The sequence below is a fragment of the Triticum aestivum genome, chromosome 6A (assembly GCF_018294505.1).
Source record: "Triticum aestivum cultivar Chinese Spring chromosome 6A, IWGSC CS RefSeq v2.1, whole genome shotgun sequence".
In the NCBI taxonomy this organism is placed as follows: Eukaryota; Viridiplantae; Streptophyta; class Magnoliopsida; order Poales; family Poaceae; genus Triticum; species Triticum aestivum.
Genome location: NC_057809.1, coordinates 618,183,287 through 618,190,389, shown reverse-complemented (window position 1 = coordinate 618,190,389; position 7,103 = coordinate 618,183,287). Strand labels below are relative to the sequence as shown.

At 48.7% G+C, this 7,103-nt stretch overlaps 1 pseudogene; it reads left to right on the top strand.

Annotated features, from left to right (window-relative positions):
- Nucleotides 1–535: 535 nt before the first annotated feature.
- On the top strand, nt 536–4,613 carry LOC123129858 (disease resistance protein PIK6-NP-like; annotated as a pseudogene).
- Nucleotides 4,614–7,103: the final 2,490 nt, after the last annotated feature.

The window sequence follows — 7,103 nt, the reverse complement described above, 5'->3', positions numbered from 1 at the left end:
CTGACGAGCGACTTAACTAATCAGATCCCACTCCCAGACCTCTCCTGCCCACTAACTAATCAGATCGGATCTGCCCTTCTCCTGCCCACTGCTATCTCGCCCTTGTCTCACGTTGCACGCGCCGCCGCGGATCCTTCCCGCTAGGTACGTACTGTACGCCCCGTCTCCCATTGCCGTGCTTCTGTTTCCTCCTATGCCGCTTCAGTTTCGGCGCAGCGATGCTTGGCCTCACTTCCATTAATCCAATCTCTTCCCACAGGGTTCAGATCCACCACGAGCAAAAGAGGTAACCAGCTATTTACTCTCTGAGGTAATCAGCTATGTCGACGGACACCATCAGCGAGCTGTCTCTGAGTTGCTGCCACCCAATAAAACTCCAGGCTCCACGACCGGTACGACCCCATCTCTGCTACTCTGCTTCGATCTTGCGGCGGCGGGCGCAGTAGCGATTTGTAGCTAGCTTGTTCAGTGTTATAATGCTTGGGCATAGTGGCTTACTTCCATCAATGCTTTTGTCAGGTTGTAGATTGAGAACACTGTCGTTGCATTAATTGAGCCAGCTCTCAGCTAGCATGGCCATGGAGGTGGCTCTTGTTAGCATGGCGACAGGGGTCCTCAAGCCTGTCATAGCGAAGCTGTTTGTTCTGCTCGGCAACGAGTACAAGCGTTTCAAGTCAGTTCGCAAGGAGATCAAGTCCCTCGCTCATGAGCTGGCTGCTATGGATCCTTTTCTCCTCAAGATGTCGGAGGAGGAGGATCCTGATGTGCGGGATAAGGTGTGGATGAATGAGGTGCGGGAGCTCTCCTATGACTTGGACGATGCCATCGACGACTTCATGCAGAGCATAGGTGACAAAGACGAAAAGCCAGATGGCTTCATTGAGAAGATCAAGAGCTCACTAGGGAAGCTGGGGAAGATGAAGGCTCGCGGTCGGATCGGGAGAGAGATTCAGGATCTGAAGAAACAGATCGTTGAGGCGCGCAATACAAATGCAAGGTACAACGGTCGCCAGACCGTCAATAACACACAAAATGATACCGTTAACCCTAGAGCTGTTGCTATCTTTGAGCATGCCTCAAAGCTCGTTGGGATTGATGGACCCAAGGCTGAGATAATCAAGCTATTGGCACAAGAGGATGGACGTGCGTCAACACAACAACGGAAGATTGTCTCCATCGTTGGATCTGGAGGTATGGGCAAGACAACTCTTGCAAAGCAAGTCTATGAAGAACTCAAAGGAAAATTCGAGAGACATGCTTTCATATCCGTGTCGCGAAATCCAGACATTATAAATATCCTAAGGGCTATTCTTAGCGAACTTAGCGGTCAAGGTAATGCTGACACAATAGCATGGAATATAGAACACATGATCTGCAAGATCACCAATTTCCTAGGAGACAAAAGGTATTGCTTCTATTCACATTTACTTATCATCCTTGAATACATAAGAACCTTGTTTAGGCTTGACACTAAAATCATACAAAATTTCTTTTATAAAATAGGTTCAGCATCTCTACAATTTATTATATAGTTTCTAAGATGTTAGAAAATGTGATGGTCAAAAGATCATGTTGATGTACAAAATCATAAGTAAACTACAAAAAAGATCATGTTGATACAAATCAACAAACTACCATAAGACACCAGGTTTTTACTGTTCTGGCATATTATGATCTCCCATAAATAGCTAACTTGATTAACTTTGCGCAAAGACTAAGGTGTAGTTCCACTACCATCCCTCGATGTTTACCTAGCTTTCTTTTCTTTGTAAGTACCAAAAAATTTGCTCTTCGGTCAAACTATTTTGATGACACTGAATTTGAGTCAAATTTCAAACTTCCTCAAAAGTTTGGTTGGATTTTAATTAAATTCAAATGTGAGTTATGGTCATTTGGCAAGCTGCAAACCGAAACAACTAAGATGTCCAATTTTCCAGAAACTTCGCCGGTGCCCAAATTACTCTGTCTTTGTTTTCAATCACTAGATGTTTGGAACCACACCTGGGTTTTTGGTTTCTTGCCCACACCCACCAAAAAGTTTGTTGCAGAGGCATGATTGCTTCTCAGCATATATATATATAACTGGACTTGTACCTCCCTACTTTCTAACGTCATTCTTTCTGTTCAAACTGTTGCTTATATATGTGTTCTCCATAATGTGCAAGATTAACATGGACGTAAATGTATGAGTTACGTCTACAATACCATTTTAACATATGTCAGCTTATTTTGTAAATATTTTTGTATGTTGTCAATGAGAAAAGCTTCATATTGTATGCTCTCTATATTAAAACCATGCTCGTATATCCATCCGCAGGTACATCATTGTTGTTGACGATCTATGGGATGTGAAAACATGGAATGATTTGAAGTGTGTGTTCCCCGTGACTAGTTCTGGCAGTATAATAATCACCACTACTCGTATTAATGAGGTTGCAGATTCATGTTTGTCATCATGTCATGGTCATATTTATAATATAAGGCATCTTGATATGGTGCATTCGAGGGAACTTTTTAACATAAGGTTGTTCGATTCCAGTGAAAATTGCCCTTCACACCTTGAAAAAGTTTCTGGGGAAATTTTGGAAAAATGTGTTGGTTTACCTTTGGCAATCATTTCTATATCTGGTTTGTTGGCTACCAAAGAAAGAACAGAGAATCAGTGGAATCAAGTGAAAGATTCAATTGGTCGTGCACTTGAAAGGAATCCTAGCATTGAAGGAATGATGAAGATATTGTCACTTAGTTACTTTGATCTACCTTCTCATCAGAAAACTTGTCTCCTGTATCTGAGTATTTTTCCTGAAGATTCTATAATTGAGAAGAAAGCTCTTATATGGAGATGGATTGCTGAGGGGTTCATTCAGAAAGATGACAAATATACATCATACCAGTTAGGAGAGAGGTGTTTCAATGAGCTCCTGAATAGGCGTTTGATCCAAGTTGCATGGACGACAGAAGAATATGGTAAGGTGGAGAGTTGTCGAGTTCATGACGTAATACTTGATTTCATCATATCCAAGGCCATTGAAGAGAATTTTGTTACTTTTGTTGGTGTCCCTTGTATAACCAGTGGGACACAAAGAAAAGTTCGTCGTCTCCCTCTCCAAGTTGATGGGAAAGATCATTCTATATTAAAGAAAGGCCTGGTGTTGTCTCATGTCCGCTCAGTAAATGTTTTTGGGTATACAGTGGAAATCCCTTCTCTGGATGAGTTCAGATATTTGCGAGTTCTGGACTTTGAGCTTTGCCGCCAAGTGGAAAACCACCATCTTGCAAATATAGGGAACTTGTTTCAGTTGAGGCACCTGAACCTGAGTTGGACGGAAGTAAGTGAGCTCCCGGAAGAAATCGGCCGTCTATATTGCTTAGAGATGCTGGACATAAGAGGCACCAAAGTACATGAATTACCAGCAACTATTGTTAATCTTAAGAATTGGTGGATCTGCTTGTTGATACTAGAGTTAAGTTTCCTAATGGAATTGCAAAGATGCAAGCAATGGAGATGTTAGAACAGGTGGGTGTGTTCAGGCAGGAGTTTAACTTCCTGCAAGAACTTGGGCAGCTACAGAATATGAGGAAACTGGCCCTCGATTTTGAAGGAGATCCTGTCACTGTAGATGGGATGGGAGAGGGCGAGTGCAATGAGGCTATTGCCTCTTCTCTTCGTAATCTAGAGGACTTAATTTCTCTAACTGTTCATGGTGGAAGCGTCTTACAGCAGGGACCGGTGTGTTCTCTTCCGCGTAGCATCCAGGAACTCTTCATGACCAAGTCCTCACATCTACGGCGGGTTCCAAAATGGGTGAGCTTCCTCGTAAACCTGCAGCAGCTGCACCTTCAAGTGGAAGAGTTCGAGCAGGAAGACCTGTGCATCCTTGGAAGCTTACCTGGTCTGCTTATTCTGGAACTAACAATGGAAAATATAGATAGTAGGCTTACAATCACCCGTGAAGCTGGCTTCCGATGCTTGAGGAAGTTTTCATTTGGAGTAGTTAGATGGATGATGTTTGAAGCGGGATCCATGTCTAGGCTAGAAACACTTGAACTCAGAATTTGGTCAGGAGAAGAGTCCGACGTGGATCATACCGATTCTCACACTGCCAGTGTTGGTGATTTTGATTTCGGAATAGGAAAGGTTCCCCGCCTCGCTACTCTCAAATTAATATGCAACACATGGTTGCAATGATTGCAATGCGGCTGCAAAGGCTTCTATGGAGAGAGCAGCTGGCACATATCTCAATCTCCCATCTCCACTCTTTCAAAAACTGGATATGACCCACACCACCCGTGACTGTCATTTGAGGAGGTACTCCCTCCGTCCCGAAATACTTGTCAATGAAATGGATGTATCTAGATACATATCTAGATACATCCATTTCATTGACAAGTATTTCGGGACGGTATGTATCTAGATACATCCATTTCATTGGCAAGTATTTCGGGATGAAGGGAGTACTACTGTATTCTAATTCTAAGTTTACATATATGTGAAATTTCTCTTAATTAATTTCGTTGTCTCATATGTTCTTTTTGTATTTCTTACCGATCCTTGTAGGCGTGAACGTGAGGAGAGTGAAGCCAGGCGAAAAGCAAACCATCACCATCTTTGACAAGCCACGACCCACCCGCGGCTCCCGTGTCGTCCCCCGCAGGCGACCCGGGGGCGAGTAGGGTTTCCCCCCGGCGCCGCCACCCCCTCCAGCATGTCCTCCCCTTGCCGCCACCTGAGGGACGCCAGGCAAGCCGCGGCGGCCGCCGATGAAGGTGGCGGCGAGGTTTCTTGTCGCTTCGTTCCCCTCGCGAAGGACCACGGACTCCGGGGCGGAGGCCCCGGCCGGCGAGGCGGCGCGGCCTCCACGACAGGCGGCGTGCGTGGGATGTGGTGGCCGGCCTCCTCGGCTGCTTGGGCGGCGCGGAGCCGGCGGGGGGTGGTCGTGGCGCGGATTTCTTCCAAGCCAGATCTGAAGGTCGGGTTGTTTTCTCCTCCTCTGCTCACTCCTCTCCTCCGGCTGTCCGATCTGCAGCTTTGGCTACCAATTCCGGTGCCGGCGGTGAGCTGGTGGCATAGTGCGAGTCCGGGGGAAACCCTTGGTTGGATCTCCGACCACGGCGGTGATGGTGCGTGCGCGCATCGGCTTTCTCCTTCGAGGCACCGCTGAGGACTCCCCTATCCATCCCCGTCCCAGAGCCCGGGTGAAAACCCAAAACTCGTCTCGGGTTGGGCGGTGGCGGCGCCCTGCGCGTCGTTCCCTCCTTGGAGGCGCCGCCTTGGGTCGTCTGGTTCTCCGGGTGAGTGGCGCCGAGGTAGGAGAGCGCCCGTCGGCTGCGAGTCCAAGCAGAGGCTTCTCCAAGCTTCGCCCTTGGGTCTTTGCAGCTGGTTTCTTCGACAATCCTCCCAGCGGCTTTCCTTCTGTTCTCGGTTGCCCGGGCGGGTGGCAGTGCAGCTAGTGGTGTGAGCCTATGGCGTGGTGAGAAGAGCTATGCCAGCTCTGGGTCACGACCGGCACATGTCCGTGCTCTCGGGTGAGCGCCCAACAACCCGACGGTGCGGCGCCTTCGAGCCTAGGCGAGAAGATTGGGGTCTTCTTCGGCGTTGGAAGACAGGTTGCAGGGTCCCAATCCCATGATCCGGCTGCTCTCAGTGCTTGCAGGCCTTTGGCTAATCCCCGAGGCTTCTCTGCTTTCCTGCTTTGGGTGTCGATGTGCAGCAGGTTTCGACATTACTTGCAGTTCTTAGTGTGCAGTAGTGTGCGTTGCGTTGTAAGCTGCTCAGTCAGCTCCCTTGTATCTTTCGGTTGCTCTTGCTTGGTGGCCTTGTGTATTCCTGGCCGGTTGATGGCTTTGTTAATTCAAAGTCGGGCTTCCCTTGAGCCTTCGTTCTAAAAAAAAAGTGAAGCCAGGCTTCGTGAAGGTGAGGAGTGTGAAGCCAGGCTTCGTGAATATGAGGAGTATGAAGCCAGGCTTCGTGAAGCCAGGCTTCGTGAATATGAGGAGTATGAAGCCATGCTTCGTGAATGGGAGGAGAGTAAAGCCAGGCGAGACAAGCTGGAAGCCAGGCGAGCAAAGGTCAGGCGAGCCAGGTTCAGGTTGTGTCTGCCTCCAGCTGTAAGCCAAGTCGGCTCACACTTGGTGCTTCGGCGAGGTGCTCGCCTTAAGCTTCGCTTTGGCTCGAGACGGCTCCCAAATGACTCGATGAAGGCTAAATACTACATGCCACAAAGCCAACTGGGCGAAATTCAGTATAGATTGCTCTCGAGTCCTAGCAGCTCGTTCTTCCTCTAGCAATGTCTCTTCTCACAAGAACACACATGTTCAGAACACACACATGCACAAGAGAAATACAATGGCTTTGCCAAAGGCACCTCCTTGGTGGCACACCGTGGATACATTGTGCTTGTGGCCTCACAACCATTTTTCCATTCACTCTGTTAGAGTTGTGTCGAATATAGTGTACAGTACAAGATAGGTTATGGTTGGACTCTGAGTAGTATTGTGTTCACATGGTATGGAGTTGTGTCCTATTAGGACACTTGTATCCCAAGCCTCTCATATATAATGGGGGGAGACACACGATGTAATCTATGCCAACATAATAGCACAGGAACGCGGGGGAAGCCGGCGGCACGTGCCGGTGTCCAGGGCGACCGGGTGCGGTATTGTAGCGGTGTCATGGGGAGGCACTACCGGAATCGCCCCTATGCCGACGGGCCTGAGTCCCGTCGGGATAGGCCTATGCCGACGGCCCCCGTCGGCATAGGGCCGTCGGCAACATATGCGTCGGCACAGCCAGGGAGGCCGTCGGCATAGAAAGACCGTCGGCATATATGATACGCCGACGAGGGCCGTACATCTATGCCGACGGCCCTGGCCGTCGGCAACTACCACGCCTAACGGCGGCCGCCGTCAAGTCTACCCAACGAACGGTCGCCACGTGGCACCACTATGCCAACGGCCTAGCCGTCGGCTTAGTAAAAAACTATGCCGACGGCCCGACCGTCGGCATAGGTGTGCCACGTGGCGACCAGCCCTTGCTCTAGGACCAGGGGCTATGCCGACGGCCTGGTCGTCGGCATAATTTGAAACTAAGCCGACGGCCAGGC